Source organism: Cervus elaphus, chromosome 33 (genome assembly GCF_910594005.1).
Source record: "Cervus elaphus chromosome 33, mCerEla1.1, whole genome shotgun sequence".
NCBI lineage: Eukaryota > Metazoa > Chordata > Mammalia > Artiodactyla > Cervidae > Cervus > Cervus elaphus.
Genome location: NC_057847.1, coordinates 39,470,873 through 39,491,441, shown reverse-complemented (window position 1 = coordinate 39,491,441; position 20,569 = coordinate 39,470,873). Strand labels below are relative to the sequence as shown.

Here is a 20,569-nt window from a genome sequence, read left to right as displayed (position 1 = left end):
TATATTCAAATTAACACTACTGAACTGTATAATCAGAAATGTTTAAGATGGTAAATTCTATGTTATGCATTTTTTACCACAGTAGAAAAAAATAAAAGACCTTCAGGTGCTTATGCAGATGCCTGGTTTCAGCTCAGTTCAGTTCAGTCACTCAGTCTTGTCCGACTCTTTGCAACCCCATGAACCGCAGCACACCAGGCCTCCCTGTCCATCACCAACTCCCGGAGTCCACCCAAACCCATGTCCATTGAGTCAGTGATGCCATCCAACCATCTTACCCTCTGTCATCCCCTTCTCCTCCTGCCCTCAATCTTTCCCAGCATCAAGGTCTTTTCAAATGAGTCAACTCTTTGCATCAGGTGGCCAAAATATTGGAGTTTCAGCTTCAACATCAGTCCTTCCAATGAACACCCAGGACTGATCTGCTTTAGGATGGACTGCTTGGATCTCCTTGCAGTCCAAGGGACTTTCAAGAGTCTTCTCCAACACAATTCAAAAGCATCAATTCTTCGGTGCTCAGCTTTCTTCACAGTCCAACTCTCACATCCATACATGACCAGTGGAAAAACCATAGCCTTGACTAGACGGACCTTTGTTGACAAAGTAATGTCTCTGCTTTTTAATATGCTGTCTAGGTTGGTCATAACTTTCCTTCCAAGGAGCAAGCGTCTTCTAATTTCATGGCTGCAATCACCATCTGCAGTGATTTTGGAGCCCAGAAAAATAAAGTCAGCCACTGTTTCCCCATCTATTTGCCATGAAGTGATGGGACCAGATGCCGTGATCTTAACTTTCTAAATGTTGAGCTTTAAGCCAACTTTTTCACTCTCCTCTTTCACTTTCATCAAGAGGCTTTTTAGTTCTTCTTCACTTTCTCCCATAAGGCTGGTTTCATCTGCATATCTGAGGTTATTGATATTTCTCCCGGCAATCTTGATTTAAACCAGATGCCAGGTTTAAAAGTTGATAAAGTATGTCTTATATCATTAAAATAAATTAAAATTGTATCCCTTAAAAAGTAGAAGAAAATTACCTTTATATATTAAAAAATTATCAAAGAGTAAATTTAAAGGATGATATTGTATTTATTGATGTACTTAACAAATATAGAGCTTTTACTGAAAATAAACTTATTATATATTATACAAAAACTGATTACAGATTATGTTTTCTAAAGAGATTCATAAGATTATGCATTATTATAAAAAAGATTTAAGACATTTTAACAATATGAAAAATTATGTAAGCAAATAAATAAATAGCAACTAAATGAAATAATAAGAGTGGTCAAAGTTTTCCATTCTAGATAGGAGCATAGTGATATCTTATTCAATTTGGGAATGGACAAAAAGGCTTACTTGAGTAGGGAAGTGAGTTTTAGGAATAAATAGATGGGGACTTTCCTGGCAGTCCAGTGTCTAAAACTTTGCACTCCCAATGCACTTGGTTGGGGTTCAATCCCTGGTCAGGGAACTAGATCTCACATGCCATAACTAAGAAGTTCACATGCCACAACGAAAAGATCTTACATGCTACAACTAAGACCCAGAGCAGCCAAATAAATAAATTAAAATATTTTTAAAAAGATAAATAAATGCTTCAATATAAGAAAATCAATCAATGTAACATACCACATCAGACTGAAGAGTGGAGGGTATCACATGAGTATCTCAACCAATACAGATAAAAGTTTGAAAAAATCCACCAAACTTCCGTGATCAAAAAACCACTCAGAAGACTAGTAACATAAGGGAACATTCTCAGTATGAGAAGGGTATTCTGGAAATCCACAGCTGATATCATAGTAAATGATGAAAAACCAAAAGTTGCCATCCTACAATCATGAAGAAGAAAAGAATGCCTGCTTTCACTACTGAAAGATCTAAGCTCCCAGCTGAGGACCTCAGAAGATGCTATCACCAGCACAGAAATAAAGCAACCCTACCTTTTTAAAATGACACAGCCTTCAAAAAATAAACAAACCAAACTTTCTATGAAGTCTTCCTTTAAAACTTTTAGCATTTTATCTTCCCACCACACGTACACTTAAAAAATAGGAGATAACAACTTAGAGAAAACAGAAGGGGGAAAAGGCAGCAGTAACGAAGAGCACCAGAATGCTTTTTCATCCTCCATTTAGAAGAGAAATTTGACTTTCCAGTGTGTAAGTTAGATACCACTTATTTATTTTGCTATATTGCTGGAAGTCATAAAATCTTTGTAAAGATTTTTCTTTTTCTTTTTTTGCAGCATAAGCATCTCTGTTCAAATAGTGATACCTCCTACTATGCTTCAAAAAGCAGGATGAAAATCTTCATAGAATGAATATTTTTTATGAGAACTTTCCCACCCCCAGGGATAATACCATCCTTTCTATATTAAAAAAATATTATACATATACCTTTATTGTGACATCTACCACATATAAAATGACTGGTTTGTGTGTATGGTTCTCCACTAGACAGTAAGCTCTCAAAGAAGAGAAGAACAACAGTATATTTTCTTTGTTTATAACCTTGCTAAGTAATTCAAAGAATAATGCATATTCAAGAATTTCTCTTAAGGTAACAGAAACTTCTTAACTACAATAGTAATGTTATTTCATTTAGGAATAAGACAAAAGAATGTCTCCAAAAACAAAATTCATACAAAACACAAAGAATTTATAAAGCTTTAATGTCACCAATGTAATAGACATGGCTTCCTCCTTAAAAACTTCCAATAGGAAACTGAATGTGGTACATTTTCAAATTAAACAAGGGATGAGGGTAAATAAAATCAACCATTAGAAAATGGCTTCTCTTCATATTAGAAAGAGTTCCACCTACTTTCAATGACATCTGTCTACCTCAATATGCCCAGCTCACAGTGTACTAGCCTCATTGGCACTGTGATTTCACTTTCTCAGATCTTCATGTACCTGGCTCCTTAAAGTGAGTTACCTCTCAACACAAGCATTGCCTCCTCACAGAGGCCTTCCCAAACTTTTATATGTATTTTGTTCTCAAGTCCATCCTGCCCGTCGTGTACTCTATCACATTTTCCTTACTTTTCCTCTTCCTTTGGAGATCTTATCAATATTTGAAAATATGTTCCTTATTCTTCGGCTCCCTACTATCAAGCAAACCTAATGAGAGAAGGAGCTTTGTCTTATTGACTATAGTATCCCCAGTAGCTAGATGGTGCAATATAAGTCAGTGCTCCATAAATGTTTGTTGAATGAACAAATGAATGACTGACTACATTTGAAGCACATAATATACAGGGTGACCAGACTCACAACCCCTACCTAGGGAATATTTTATCAAAATTTTTGAGAACAAGCAACTTTCCATTTGACAGCATACATCATGTCTCTTTCCTTACTGAGTATCAATATTATAACTAAAGTATACTAAAATAAAGACAATTAAGTAAGAGAGAGAAAGGCAATATATGATTTGTTTGAAGAATGTTCTCAGAAAATCACCTTGACACATACATAGGTAATTCTACAATTCTTTTCTCCCATAATTCTGCTTCTGTCATTCAATCAGCTAGCAAATATTTATTGAGCATTATGCACTTTATTCCTGAATATATATACTCAAGTCTCTTGAACACAAATTAGTTTTATATTCTTTGAATAAATTATAGTAGAAACATTACTGTCTTTAGTTAGAGAAATACAAAACCTGAAGCCCAGTTACAACCATAACTAATTCTATCAACTTGGAGCACTCATTTAATATCAGTAAGTTCAAGATATAATGATACTTTGAAACTTTTGGACACATAGCGTTCATTATTAATTCTCCCTTAGAGGGCAGGAATTGAAAAGTGAAAGACATCTTAAGAACAGATCAAATATAGGACTTCCCTGGTCATCCAGTGGTTAAGACTCCATGCATCCACTGCCAGGGGTTATAGATTTGATCCCCAATCCCCCTTGTCAGGGAAGTTCCATATGGCATGCAGTGCAACCAAAAAAAAAACCAAAAATTGGGGCTTTCCTGTTAGCTCAGACGGTAAAAAGTCAGCCTGCAATGTAGGATACCTTGGTTCAATCCCTGGAGAAGGGAATGGCTACCCACTTCAGTATTCTTGCCTGGAGAATTCCATGGACAGAGGAGCCTGGCAGGCTACAGTCCATGGGGTCACAAAGAGTCGGACATGACCAAGTGACTTACACTTCACTTTAGATCAAAGATATGTTTCTAATAGTCAGTGTTGAACACTGTGGGTTCACCAGTTTACTGAGAAGCAACAGGTCACAAACAGAGGCAAGAAAATTGATATAACCATGACTGCATTTAGAAAGGATAAAATCATATCCCTCAAACACAGCAGGCATTGAGTTATCATCTGCTGAAATAATAAAGAACAATTTCAGGACACAGGATTTGAAGCTTATAATTTCTTAAACCTTTCTTCAATTTGGTAGTCAAACATTTCTCATTGACCTTAAGGTAAAGGAAAAAATTCTTATCTTATTCTACTGTGTCCTATAGCTTCTGGTTGTTAATTTCAAACCATAATCTTTGTTCTCTATACTCCAGTTACACTGGCCTAGTCTTTCCTTTGAAGTACTATGTCCTTACCCATTTATGTAGTAATCTTCACAGGAGTTCTTTATTTCTTCACGGTTTCTAGTTACTGTCTAATGTCTTTTTATTTCAGCCTAAAGGACTACCTTTATCATTTCTTGTAGACCAAATTCCCTGTCTTAAATATGTTTAAAATCACTAGAACAAGCCATGGACAAAGAACAAAAGGAAACACAGAAATTGAAATATGAACAAAATGAGAATCTACATATCTAACAAGCACAATATACTCCATGTAGGAGTAACTCAAAGAGAATCATGCCAGATACTAATGTTAAAGTGTTGAGTGACAAAGACAGAATCGTGAAAGCATCAAGAGAGAAGGAATTTTCATGTACAAGAAGTCCTCAATAAAATTAACATCCTATTTCTTATCAGAAAGCATGGAGGCCAGAGGCAGTGGAATGACATTCTAAAGTGCTAGAATGAAAACAACTGTTAACCAAGGATTATATATCTGGCAAAACTATACTTTGGAAAAGAAGAAGAAATTAAGATATACCCAAATAAATGAAATAAATATTAATAGCACCTAGCACCAGTGCAAAGAGAGAGGCAGTGTAGTACAGTAAAGACATGGGCTCCATGTCAAACTGCCTGGATTTGAGCCCTGAACTTCACTGATTAATAAACACCTGATCCTGGGCAACTTGCTTAACACCTCTATAACTCAGTTTTTGCAAATGTAAAATGAGGATACCTCCCTCATGAAGTTAGGAAGATGAAATAAGTTAAAACAATAAACTCAAAAAAGGGTGCCTTGTACATAATTAAGCACTTATATGTTGACTCTCATCACCACCACTATCATAATCATCATTATCACTTTTACAGAGGGTCTAGAAATGTTAGTTTTTATTCCCCTGAACTTAACCATATCTCTATGAAACAAACACTGAATACTGGGAAAGTACAACACAATTGTGATCTTTTTTTGAAGGATAATTATGGTTAGCAAAATCAAGAAATTATATATTTTATTTATAAAAATGGTTATTGGGCTAAATGCTTTGTCAGTCCCTTTAGCAAATTCTCTTTTATCTGAGGTGCCAAGTAAAAAAAAATTAAAGGTGTTTCGTGAATACACTTTTTTTTCTCAAGCTCAGCCTATGACAAAGATGCTTATATTTCTTGTCACAGACTTGTGCTAAATGAACAAAGAGCCCAACACCACTATCATATCTAACATAATTTCTAACAACAACTTAATAATAAATATTCAATGTACACATTTCTTTGTCTTACAATATTTTAAAAGTGTTTGTTTGAATCTGGACTCAAATATGATGTGTACATTAGAACTCACTGATATTCCTTTTTAGTTCCTTTGAATCTGGAACTGTGCCTACCATATATCCCCATGCCAGGCATTTTTTCCATTAATATTTTCAATTGAAGAAAATACATCTTTTGTCTTTTAGAGTTTCTCAGTTTGGACTTTCCTGACTTTATATCCCTGGTGTCATTTAGTATGTCCCTCTGTCCTTACTATTTATTGTAAACTAAGCTCAATCATATTCAAATTTTTTCTTTTTTTTTTAATTTGGATGGACAGCTTCATGGGTACTTTTGCTAACAAATTTATTTTTCTTATATAAAAATACGAATGATAAATAAAGATATTAGGGAGATTAAATTAGTTATCCCAGGTTACATGCTTAGATTAGTACCTAGCGCAGACCAAGAACTCCATAAACATTAGATAAACATCTTATTATTACATCGCATACAGAGAATGAACAGAATTTGATGTCAGACTAGAAGAGCACTTTTGAAGAAGGTAACTAACATGCTTTGGTGGCTGACTAAATGTTGATATCACTGACCAACACAGGGAATATACAGAGAGGGAAAAGTTTCTGGGGAATTGGAAGAGAACGAGTCAACTTTAGACATCCTGAATTAGCGTCAGTGGGATGGCCAGGCTGGAATGTCACACCCAGAGCTGGAAATAGGGGTTCTAAAATTTTAAAAAGAGGTCTGTGGGTAGGAAATAAACATCAAGTGTTGACAGGAAAGGAAGCTCAGTGAAGGTCACAATTGTCATAAAACATGACAAGACCGCTTGAAGAATGAATTGGCACTGGAGAAAGAAAGGTAACAACACTGCAAGAAAGGAAACGATGTATAGGAAAAGACATGTAGACAAAATCCTCATTGTATGTTGTGGCTATAGGATTGTTCTGACTAGGAAACAAACTGTGTTGGAAAAGTAGAGGAAAATGAAATTACATGGATAGAACAAGGCTAACTTTGAATGGCTTTGAAATTTAGAAATAGGTAATTCAATTTAAACAGGAAATAGGAATACCCTGAAGAAGTTAACAAGACAACTGAACTCTATACCATGTCAACACTATACAAAAATCTACCATAAAAGAATCGGGAAAGTATAAAATATACTTGCTATATTATTCTAGAAGATTTAAATTTATGCCAGTTTTACTTTGGTCTAAGCTAAAGGGAATGTTCCTGAGGCACTGTGGCTTCAGGCCGTTACAAAAAAGGAGGGATATACTGCCTTTAGTACCTTCCCATATCCTTCTCTATTCCCCTCTCTTTTGTCTCCTCTCACCTAGGAAACCAAGGCTCTTAAGTTGCCCTAACTATACAAAACTATATTTTGCAATGATACACTGTCTGGCTACCTGAAGCACTCTGGTTACATCTCCACATTCAGTTCTAGCCTGCCATGAAACCTTTATTTTGCTATTACCCTACAGATCCTTTGACTATCAAATTAAAGTGATTCATACAACACTATAAGTGACCAAAATTCTATAGGATATTTAATTTAAAAGAAGAATTTGTTAACTTGTATGAATTTTCAAACTGTTAAAATGTATTTTTCCTATATTATTTTCTACATATTTATCTATTCTAGTTTAATTGAACAGATTATCAACACTGGCCTATCAACATCTGCGTAGGCCAGTTTTCTGCATAAATTTCTGTTGTGCCTCTACTGGAGATAAGGCATTGTAATCAACTCTAATGGGACTGCAAGAATGAACGCATTGTAATCGATGCTAATGGAACTGCGTGCATGCGCTGCTAAGTTGCTTCAGTCGTATCCGACTCTGTGCTACCCTATTGACTGTAGCCCACCAGACTCCTCTGTCCATGGGATTCTCCAGGCATGAATACTGGAGTGGATTGCCATGCCTCCTCCAGGGAATCTTTCCGACCCAGGGATCGAAACCACATCTCTTGTGTCTACAGGATTGGCAGATGGGATGTTTACCACTAGTACTACTTGGCAAGAATGAATAAAACAGAGACTTCCCTGTGGTCCAGTGGTTAAGACTTCACCTTCCATTGCAGGGGGTGTGGGTTCAATCCTTGGTCTGGGAGCTAAAGTCTCACATGCCCCATGGCTCAAAATCCAGAACACAAAAACAAAGAAGTAATACTGTAACAAATTCAATAAAAACTTTAAAAAATGGTCCACATAAAAAAAATCTTTAAAAAAAAAAAAACAATGAATTTAACATAGTGTATGACCTTACTGTAAGAACTTTACAATCAAATAGGTAAAAGAGCCAAACACACAACTCATCTCAGGCAGGTAAAGGCTCTGTAAGAATGTTTCTGAAACTTGGGTGTATATAAATCCTTATAAAGAGGGAAAAATGTGCTGTGGACAAGTGCTAACAGATACACAATTCCATTACTGAAATACCTGAAAAAGCAAAATTATGGATAAGGATAAACTCTTCTTGCTTTCAGGTCTTACTATAGTAAAAATAGTATCAAAACAAATTTACAAATTATGTACATAAAAACTAGAAAACTAACAGATTACAAATTGCTATCAAAAAAAACCACAAATTGCTATCAATATGATATTTTTGCTCAAACAAAATCACTATACTCAACATGAATATGGTGCTGACTGCTTTTTCCCCATTATTTTCCAGTTACATTTGAGTTTGGCATGCATGTCTTATAGGTGGCTCAGTGGCAGAGAATCTGCCTGCCAATACAGGAGACACAGGAGACATGGCTTTGATCCCTGGGTCAGAAATATCCCCTAGAGGAGGAAACGGCAACCTACTCCAGTATTCTTGCTCAGAAAATTCCATGGACAGAGGAGCCTGGCAGGCTACAGTCCAGTAGGATTGCAGAGTCAGACACGACTGAGTGACTGAACATACACACACACACACACACACACATATGTATACTTATAACACATACTAGTGTTCCATCAACAATTTAATATTCCCACCATTTCTTTCTACTAAAACTCTACAAAGCTATAATTTAGTTCATTTCGATGTCAACTGGCCCTCAGTTGGTACAAATGAACCATCTGCACCTATCAAATCTATTTTTATTCTTTTCTCATTAAACTGACTTAATACATTCATAGCCCTGAAAGTCTAATGAAGTAACAGCTTATAAGGTAAGCATCTTAGATGATCCAAGAATATTTCTTTTTTATTAGGGTTGAAATTTATAAATTCTTGTAGTAAACACTCTCTCTCCCACAGAGAGAACATATCTATGTACTCAGGTCCAAGGATCCAATGTTGAAGAACAGTGCTATAATAGAAATAACAAACACTATACAGGCAGAAATGATGGGGAGATTAATTCCAACTGCAGAGGTTTTATGGAGGAGGTAACATTTGAGGGCAGCTGTGACATGTGAGTTTAGTGCCAAGTGTTTAAGTTTTCTATAATTTGTTTGCCATAAGATTGAAAATATGACACAAACTTGAGTAAAAAAAGACAGGAATATTCATTGGCAAAGGCAATAAAGAGAAAATTATCAATTTTATGAACAAAACGTGAGGAGTTTTCCTCTAAGAAAGAAAATCAGAAAATAAGATTCCAAGCAGCATAAAAATAAATGGCTTACTTTGCATGTGGAAAAGTTTACTTATACTTATTGATGTAATGCTTTTTAAAGATACTCACATAAGGAAAACATAAGGAATATTTCTATTAGTTAGACTTATTTAACATCTATGACATGCTAATTTTAGGTATCCTTATGATGTAATACCCACTTCAAGGATCACTGCCCTGTCATGGCGAAGGGGTTTACGTAACTCAATGAAGCTACGAGCCGTGCTGTGCAGGGCCACCCAAGATGGACGGGTCATAGCAGAGAGTTCTGACACATCGTAATCCACTGGAGGATGGAATGGCAAACCACCCCAGTATACTTGCAGTGAGAACCTCATGAACTGTATAAAAGGCCAAAAAGATATGAAACCAAAAGATGAGTCCCCCAGGTCTGAAGGTGGCTAATATGCTACTGGGGAGGAGCAGAGGAGAATTACCATAGACCAGAATGAATGAAGCAGCTAGACCAAAGCGGATACAATGCTCAGTTGTGGATGGGTCTGGTGATGAAAGTAAAATCCGATGCTGCAAAGAACAGTATTGTATGGGAACCTGGAATGTTAGGTCCATGAATCAAGGAAAACTGGACGCGGTCAAGTAGGAGATGGTAAGAATAAACATCAACATCCATTTTGTGAACTAAAATGGAATGAGCGAATTTAATTCAAATGACCATTATATCCACTACTGGGGGCAAGAATACCATAGAAGAAACAGAGTAGCCCTCAAAATCAACAAGAGAGTCCAAAATACAGTATTTGGTGCAAACTCAAAAATGACAGAATGAGTCATTTCCAGTGCAAGCCATTCAACATCACAATAATCCAAGTCTATGCCTCTACCACCTACGCTAAAGAAGCTGAAGTTGATCAGTTCTACGAAGATCTAGAAGACCTTCTAGAACTAACACCTAAAAAAGATGTTCTATTCATCATTGGGGGATTAGAATGCAAAAGTATGAAGTCAAGATATACCTGGAGTAACAGGCAAGTTTGGCCTTGGAGAACAAAATGAAGCAGGGCAAAGACTAACTGAATTCTGCCAAGAGGATGCACTAGTCTTAGCAAATATCCTTTTTCAACAACATGAGAGACGACTTTACATATGGACATCACCAAATGGTCAATACTGAAATCAAATTGATTATATTCTTTGTAGCCAAAGATGGAGAAGCTATGTGCAGCCAACAACAACAACAACAAAAAGACCTAGAGCTGACTGTGGCTCAGATCATCAGCTTCTCATGACAAAATTAAGGCTTAAACTAAAGAAAACTGGGAAAAACACTAGGCCAGACAGCTATGACTTAAATCAAACCTGTATGAATTCACAGTAAAGGCAATGAAGAGATGCAAGGGCCTAGGTCTAGTTAACAGTGTGCCTGAAGAACTATGGACAGAGGTCCGTGATACTCTACAGGAGGCAGCAAACAAAACCATCCCACAGAAACAGAAAAGAAGTCACAGTGGTTGTCTGAGGAGGCTTTACAAACAGCAGAAGAACAACGAGAAGTGAAAAGCAAGAGAGAGAGGGAAACATATATCCAATTAAACGCAGAGCTCCAAAGAACACCCAGCAGAGACAAGAAGGCCTTCTTCAATGAACAGTGCTTAATAATAGAAGAAAACAACAAAAGGGGAAAGACTAGAGATCTCTTCAGGAAAACTGGCAACATCAAGGGAGCATTCCACCCCAAGACGGGCACAATAAAGGATAAAAATGGTAGAGACCTAGTAAACGCTGAAGAGATCAAGATGAGATGGAAAGAATACATGGAAGAACTGTATAAAAAAGATCTTAATGAACTGGATTACTATCATGGTGTGGTTTGTCACCCACAGCCAGACATTCTGGAGTGCGAAGTCAAGTGGGCCTTAAGAAGCACTGCTGTTGGAAATCCAGATGATGGAATGAAATTCCAACATAGCTATTCAAATCCCTAAAGGATGATGCCATCAAGGTTTTGCATTCATTATGTCAGCAAATCTGGAAGACCCAGAAGTGGCCACAGGACTGAAAAAGGTCAATTCCCAATTCCTCATCCCAATTCCCAAGAAGGGTAGTACTAAAGAATGTGTTAACCATCAGATAATTGCACTCATCTCCCATACTAGTAAGGTCATGCTTAAAATCTTGCATGCTAGGCTGATTCAGCATTATGCGAACCAAGAACTTCCAGATGTCCAAGGAGAGTTTAGAAAAGGAAGAGGAACTAGAGATCCAGTTGCCAACCTTTGCTGGATTATAGAGAAAGCAAGGGAATTTCAGAAAAACATCTAGCTCTGTTTCATTGACTACGCTAAAGCCTTTGACTATGTGGATCATGACAAACTGGAATGCTCTTAGAAAGATGGGAATACCAGACCATCTTACTTGTCTCCTGAGAAACCTGTATGTGGGTAAAGAAGCAACAGTTAGAACCCTGTATGGAACAACTGACTGGTTAAAGACCAAGAAAGGAGTACGATAGGGCTGTCTGCTGTTACCCTGTTTGTTTAACCTATACGCTGAGCACATCATAAGAAATGCCGGGCTGGATGAGTTACAAGCTGGAATCAAGAGAAACATCAACAACCTCAGATATGTGGATGATACCACTCTAATGGCAGAAAGCAAAGAGGAACTAAAGAGCCTCTTGATGCAGGTGAAGGAGGAAAGTGAAAGAGCCGTCTTAAGACTAAATATTAAAAAAACTAAGATCATGGCATCTGGCCCCATTATTGCATGGCAAATATAAGGGGAAAAGGTGGAAGTAGTGACAGATTTCCTCTTCTTGGGCTCTAAAATCACTGGATGGTGACTGCAGCCATGAAATCAGATGATTGCTTCTTGGCAGAAAAACAATGACCAACCTTGACCATATATAGAAAAGCACAGACATTACTCTGCTGACAAAGGTCCTTATAGTCAAGACTATGGTTTTCCCAGTGGTCACGTACGGTTGTAAGACCTGGACTGTAAAGAAGGGAGAACACCAAAGAACTGATGCCTTCGAACTGTGGTGCTAGAGAAGACTCTTGAAAGTCCCTTGGACAGCAAGATCAACCAGTCAATCTTAAGGGAGATCAATCCTGAATATTCACTGGAAGGTCTGATGCAAAAGCTGGAGCTCCAGTATTTTGGTCATCTGATGCAAACAGATGACTCATTGGAAAAGTCCCTGATGCTGGGAAAGATTGAGGGCAGAAGGAGAAGAGGGCATCAGAGGATGAGATGGCTGGATGGCATCACTGAAACAAAGAACATGAACTTAGGCAAACTCCAGGAGATGGTGAGGGACAGGGAGGCCTGGTGTGCAGCAGTTCATGGAGTTGCCAAAAGTCAGACACGACTGGGAGACTGGACAACAATAACACAGATATAATACAGTAAGAATTTTTCTATTTCCATTTATATAAAAATCTTTCCTCCTCTTCAGTTTTTCCTTTGTGTATTAGTAGAAAAAGAATGAGAGTCGAACATCATAATCCCATACCTCAGTCTATAACACACTTCTGCTCATCTCTACATCAGTTTCTGTAGACTCTATCTGTATTTTACCTACTCCATGACCAACATTTCAATAAATGTTCTCACAGAAGATATGTGCACTGGTAATTTAGAAGGTGTGAAAGGAAAAGAATGATCTATTAGCCAGATTAACTTTCAAGTCACTTTAATTCAGAAAATATTTACCTAGTAGTCTAGGTGCTAGACTCTTTGCTGATTACAATGAAAAATACCAAACCAAATTAGAAAATTAATTTTTCTTTTACATTCTCTCATGCCTCTATATCACTAAGTTATATTAAGGTAACTGTATCTTTTATTTTTAGGAAGATCTATTAAATAGTAGCTCATTTAGAATTTTTACATAAGAAGTAATCTTTAATCTAAGTAATCAGGGCTTCCTTGATAGCTCAGTTGGTAAAGAATCTGCCTGCAATGCAGGAGACCCAGGTTCAATTCCTGGGTCAGGAAGATCCTCTGGAGAAGGGATAGGCTACCCACACAAGTATTCTTGGGCTTCCCTTGTGGCTCAGCTGGTAAAGAATCTGCCTGCAATGTGGAGACCTGGGTTCGATCCCTGGGTTGGGAAGATCCCCTTAAGAAGGGAAAGGCGATCGGGATGGGGAATAAGTGTAAATCTATGGCTGATTCATATCAATGTATGACAAAACCCACTGAAATGTTGTGAAGTAATTAGCCTCCAACTAATAAAAAAATTAAAAAAAAAAAAAAAAAGAAGGGAAAGGCTACAAACTCTAGTATTCTGGCCTGGAGAATTCCATGGACTGTGTAGTCCATGGGGTCACAAAGAGTTGGACACAACTGAGCAACTTTTCACTTTACTTTCACTTTCCATCTTTAATTCAAATAAGTATGTAACATTGTACATTTTCACTTGTTGAAAGTTCAGTAGGGTCTCTGCAACAGGGTATCATTCCTATCTACAGGTACTCATACTAAGAACACCATGCATACTATTAGCTCCTTTAATGTTAAAACTGCAACTTTTTGGTGAGATGCAATAGTAATAAATGGAGGTTTCTTTTACTCAAATACACAATAGCAACAGAAAATTGATCTGTATAAAGTAATTTAAATGGCTGCTATATACTAACTTTGAAGATATGTTCACAATTCAGACTCTAGAAAACAAAATGTTTAAGAAATAGTTTATGATTTTAAGATGCTAGATTTTTAAATTTAATGTTTTAGATGTATTCATTGTCATAAAATATGGAAATTCTTTATTTTCATAAATTCTGGCTTGACCAATGTTATATATTTTATCAAAGATATTTTAAATTTGGCTATAACTCTCTTTTTGGTATTACAAAAGAAGAAAAATAAAAGTCATATAATACATATCAGACTTGTTCTTAAATGTTTGATTTTTGTAATTTCCAAATAATGACTTAACTAGCACACTGGGAAAGACATTTGACCCTTCTAACTCAGTTATTTACCTGTAACATGTAATACTATGTCTTCTAAACTTGTCAAAGACTCAAACAGAGATCATCTAGTATCTTAAGGAGTGAATAAATAGTTTTGTTCTTCCTTCCTAAATGCTTTGTATAAAAATATATTTATTTAAAAAATATTTAATGGGAAAAACCATGAGTAATACTAAAATTATTAACATTAGAAGAAACTTCATTAGGTACTCAGCACTTAGCAAACTTTTTGGTTTGTAAACTCCTATAAGATATGACTTCTAGGCTCATTACTTCCTCAAATTTTACATTTCAAGAATAATGAACTAAAATGGTTGAATGTCCCTGAATACATGTTGTTTTCAATCTATATGCTTATTTTCTCTTTCTGTATCTCTTGTAACTCATACCTCAAAACCTAGCCTAGATGTCTACCCTCTCTTTAAAGATTTCCCTAGTCTCCTTTCCGAGACAAAGAGAGTGAATCATTCTATTCTTCTCCTAAAATTCAAGCCATCAAAAAGTGACAACAGAGTTCAATGGAAATAAATGAAATATAAATAAATCAAAGACATTGAAACAATGGTGTAAACTCTGTTATATTATCTTGATGTAAATCAAGGTAAATTTTGGTTATGAGTGACAGCCCAAAACTGAGTGGCTTATAAGATAGAAGTTTATCCCAATCAAGTCAAGGGTATAAACAAGTCAAGAGTGGGCAAGATGCCATTCTGAAGTTACCAGGGACTTTAAATCTTACTGCTTTGCCCATTCTGAATTTGTGGTTTTCCCTTATTGTTCACTTATCAGATCCACATATCAGTAAGCATAGAGGAAAGGGGGGAAAGAGGGCATACCCCTCTTCCATTAAGGCTACTTTCCACACAAGCTGCACACAGTCCTACTTCTTATGTATCTCTAGTTAAAACTTAGTCACATGACCACATTTAGCTGTAAGTGAGACTGAAAGTGATACTTTCATTCCAGGTAGTAATAGACTGGGAAAAAATTAGTAGATGAGGAAAACTGATGTTAGGGTACAACAGTCAATCATTGCCGTGTTTGGTTATATGTTATCTGAGGTAGGTACATAACTGACATTTACTATTTAACACCAATATTTCTAGTAGTGTGTATACTGTAAAATTATATAGTAGTTTCTTCTAAATTTCAATTTTTAAGTTAAATATTTCTATTGGGAGAGATTAATCTCTATGAAGTTTAAATAATATTCACAGTAAAATTATCAACAGGAAAAAGGAATTTCAATAAAACAGAAAAAGCTACTTCAATTATTATAAAAGTTGCTTTGTAACAGGTTATTAAATATGAGTCAAAATGTTAAATGAGAATATTTAAAATAAAATATAACCATTGTATTAATAAAACTACATATAAACAAAATTGCATGTAAATGAAACTGCATGAAATCTCTTAGAGAAGATAGAGGATTTGGGGAGATTTGGGAAGAAAAAAGTCCATCAGTTAGTTTACTGTATCTCCTACAAATGCTGTTTAGAGATTTTTAATCATGTAGAGTGATCACAAAACAGTAGTAGAAATTAGAATAAAGAAAAACCAGGTTTTGATCAAGATCTCAAAGTATGTGACTTTGGGCGAGTAACTTTACAGATGATGATGACTATGATAAGAGGTCAAAAGAATTTACCACTTCAGTCTGGGTTTTGTGCTTCTGTAATAAGCATTTTTTCATTTAATATTCACAACACTCTTGAAGTATTAAACATTATTCCACTTTAAACAGAGAAAAAAAACCAAACTGGATCTTAGACTACGTAACTGACTCAAGAGAAAACAGCTATATTAAATATCAGAGCACAAATGCAAAGGTTTTTCCGACCCAGTTCCTCTTCTTAACAATTATGCAAGCCACCTACCTTCAAACTCTTGGATGTTGGTTTTGTCATTTGTTACATAAGGGGAATTTAGCACAACCTAAACTATTCTAAAGTTAATTCTGGCCTTTTAAGATGTTGGTATTCTAATGAGGTCTGACTCCCTTCCCCCACTTCCCCAAAAATCACATTATATCAACAGATCTAATCAGCTTCTTTCCTGGATCTTATGTGAGTGAACAAAGTTATCATTTCTATATATAAGGTAGAAAGTAAAAATCTATATATTAAAATGAATAGATGAAAAGATCATAGTGTGGAGTAAGGTAAATTAGGATATACCCCTATTCTTCATAGTTGATGTCTTACCCCTTCTCATATTAATAAAAGAGCAAACCAAAAAGTTAATTAAGAGGGAAGAAAGGTAATTAATATTTATAAAAATCTTTTTAAATATATGCATGTCATTTTGTGAAAATACTGAGGCACAAAGAGGCTGACTTGCTAAAGGTCATATACACAGTATACATACAGTGACCTCAGCACTTGCACTTGCTCTGGTTCTAAGAGTTATGCTCTTTCCTATCTAGCTTGCTTCCTATGGCTCAGTTTTGGACGTTGATATATTAGTATCCTTGTTTCAATTTTAATGTAAGAAAACTAAAGATATTCTTTTTTCAGTGATCCAACAGACGTTGGCAATTTAATCTCTGGTTCTTCTGCTTTTAAATCCAGCTTGAACATCTGAAGTTCACTGCAGCCCTTAAATTAAAAGACACTTGCTCCTTGGAAGAAAAGCTATGACCAACCTAGACAGCATATTAAAAAGCAGAGACATCACTTTACCAACAAAGATCCGAACAGTCAAAGCTATGGTTTTTTTAGTAGTCATGTATGGATGTGAGAGTTGGACTATAAAGAAAGCTGAGTGCCAAAGAATTGATGCTTTTGAACTGCGGTGTTGGAAAAGACTGTTGAGAGTCCCTTGGACTGCAAGGAGATCCAACCAGTCAATCCTAAAGGAAATCAGTCCTGAATATTCATTGGAAGGACTGATGCTGAAGCTGAAAGTCCAATACTTTGGTCACCTGATGCGAAGAACTGACTCACTAGAAAGACCCTGATGCTGGGAAAGAATGAAGGCGGGAGGAGAAGGGGACGACAGAGGATAAGATGGTTGCATGGCATCACCAACTCAATGGAGATGAGTTTGGGTAAACTCCTGGAGCTGGTGATGGACAGAGAGGCCTGGCGTGCTGCAGTCCATGGGGTTACAAAGAGTCGGACACAACTGAGCGACTGAACTGAACCAAGCTGAAAGATACTCTGGCTTCCCAGGTGGCTCCGTGGTAAAGAATCTGCTTGCCACTGCAGGAACAAAAGAGACGCAGGTTCGATCCCTGGGTTGGAAAGATTCCTTGCAGAAGGAAATGGCAAACCACTCCAGTGCTCTTGCCTGGGAAATCCCATGGATGGAGGAGCCTGGTAGTCTACATTCCTTGGGGGGTTCACAAAGTGTCACACACGACTGAGTACACAAGCACACAAATATACTAATTTAGTTCTTTGTGGGTATTTATGACTACTAACAACACATTGTGCTGAATACAATTAGAAAATACATATTAAAATATGCATTTATTAAATACATATTAAAATATGCAAAATACAGGGGAATATATGTTATAAGTTACATAGGAATAATAAAAATTGAGTATTACCAAACAACTAAGGAGAGACAGTTATTTTCAATTAGGATGATTAGGGACGGCCTCAGAAAGATGATTACATGTGTACAGGACATTCAAGAGGAGATTTGATTTCATCAAGAGCATAAAAGCCTGAAAAAGAAAAAGAATATTCTAGGAAAAGGGAATGACGTGAATGTAAGTATGGAGACAAAATGTATATCCAGGGTGGAGTATGTAGTCCACATTTTGTGGAATGTAGGGGTTTTCTTCTTGAATAATAAGATATTTGTCTGGGAAATATGTTACAGCCAAACTGAGGAGGGGTCTTGAATACCAAGTTAGAAAGTTTGGATTTGAGCATACAAGAAATGGAAAGCCGTTAAACATCTTCAAGCAGAGAAACAAAAGAGTTAGAGCAATGCTTTAATAAAAATAAACTGAGGATCACATATGTATAGGCTTCAGTAGAATTGCTAATGGCCAGGAAGAAGAGATAGATCATTTAGAAGATAATGACATTTCAGTGGAATATACTGGGTTGGCCAAAGATGTTATGGAAAAATCTAAACAAACTTTTTGCTGACTCCAATAACATAGAGCTTAAAAACAGAAATTCTGAGTTCTGAAAATTTCTGAAGAAAAAATTATATATATAAGGTGTATATTATATAATATATAAATACTTAGTACAGCTTCAGCTCTGAAAAAATCTATAATATCCCCATTTCAACCACAATGTTATCTACCCTGACTAGTCCTTTAATCTCTCCATTTTCTTTGACTATATCAGCCTTCCCCTGGTCTCATTTTATTTCAGTCCCATGGTCAACACTTGAACTACTCTCGCAATACTTTCAGCCTGAATCAGTGTTGAAATCTACCCACTCTTCTTGACTTAAGGGGCTAGAGAAAGCTTCACAACCTTGACATTACGAGAAAGGGTTTCTGTTATCAGGTACTTATGAAACTCTCATATGAATACTTAGTTTTAACTTATTTATCATCTGATAATGTTAAATCTGAACACCACCTCTCTTCCTGAAATTCTGGAATTTAAACAGTTGCAATTAAATGTTCTCTTAATATTACTCTAAAATGTACTGAGGGTCAGCATTTTTTAAATTAAAAAAATACGTTTTTCATATGATGTTAATTTTAACTTCCTTGATTGTAAAACATTAGATGCAAAACAGAGGATGCTACAGAAATATGTTAATATCTTGCTGTAAACCATTAGTGAGGGCCATAAAGTTCTGATTAAGAAAAAACAAATAAGCAAAGAGCTACAAATCAGAGATATTTAAAATGCTCCCTTAGGAAAATGAATGAACATGCCATAAAAATCTGTAGACTCAATGATGATGATAAAGCCTTTAAAAATACAATAAAAGCCCTCTCTGGACTCTGAAAAATGTTAAATTTAACAAATTAACCAGTTTTCAAAAAAAATGTTAAAACATAAAGATTATATATATACAGATTAACGTTTCTGATAAATACTGCTTCTAATGAACAATTAAAATAGGATTAAAGAAGCAGATTCACTGAATAAATAATATACTCAATTTTTTCCTCTGTTATTTAAAAGGCGTTTTCAAAAATGCTGTAAAATTTCATTACTGCAATTCAGATTTTACTAGTTAGAATTTTCTAATAATATAGATCAAAACCTTGGATAAGGTTCTTCTTTATGTAGCATATTTCCTTATACACAGTAGAAATTAACATTTTAAAATTAAAGAGGAAAAGTATCTGTTTCTTAAGAAAACTATACTTTTGAACAACTTTCCATATTTGGAAGACTCTATACATCAATGAAAATGTTAATAAAGAAGTCTAAGAATCCTTTCAAGAAGGCTGTTTTCACAGTCCTTCATAATATGTGATTACAGTCTCAAGTAATTTTATTTTTATAATCTTTTTCCTAATGTGGATTCACCTTAAATATTTTGTACCATATTTTATAAAGACAAAACTAAAAATGATCATGTTCAGGTTATGATTCACACTGAAATATATATATATAATTGGGTATATAATTTCAGTTATAAATTAAGGATAATTTTCATTTAAAGTGTTTAAAATCATTTAAAGAACTATTTAAATAAACTATAGAGTGTGAGATGTGAATCATTAAATGTAAATATTCAATTGGCTGTTGAAAGAAAGAGTAACAATTAAAAATTATAAATATTTTCTAACTTAATTCTCATTCTCAGAGAAAACAAGACATCTTTAAAAGCTTAATTATCATTTTAGTCTTACTGTGATCAATGTGGTCAATCTTGTGACATCACTGTTGAGAAATCTGTAATAGGAAAACAGAAATACATTCAGCTGAATCATACTTGAGTAAGTAATTTCAAAAACTAAAAACTTTGTTTAGAATATTTGTCTGTCATGATGCCATAAGGTATTCTAAAATTATCAGGAAAAGTACAATTGGCATGACACAAATAAGCATAAAACATCTAGAGTTTATTTATAGGTCATTATTTCTTATAGCATGGCAAATTATGTTTCATTTATAATCAACAACACCCCAGAGTAAACATATTAGTAAATAAACAATAGGTCACTCGGGTTAGTTTTATTTTTTTCAAATATTTACCAAGAAGAGAATCACAATGTCTTAAATATACTATAAAACAAATGAC

The 20,569-nt window shown here is 35.4% G+C and overlaps 1 protein-coding gene across 17 annotated transcripts in view; it reads right to left on the bottom strand.

Annotated features, from left to right (window-relative positions):
* Positions 1-20,569, bottom strand: part of BAZ2B (bromodomain adjacent to zinc finger domain 2B) — a 400,154-nt gene that overhangs the window by 221,295 nt on the left and 158,290 nt on the right. For all 17 annotated transcript variants that reach the window (XM_043894803.1, XM_043894804.1, XM_043894812.1 and 14 more), the window contains one exon: positions 20,178-20,220. The gene's annotated coding sequence lies outside the window, so the exon portion shown is untranslated. The remainder of the gene's footprint in view (positions 1-20,177; positions 20,221-20,569) is intronic.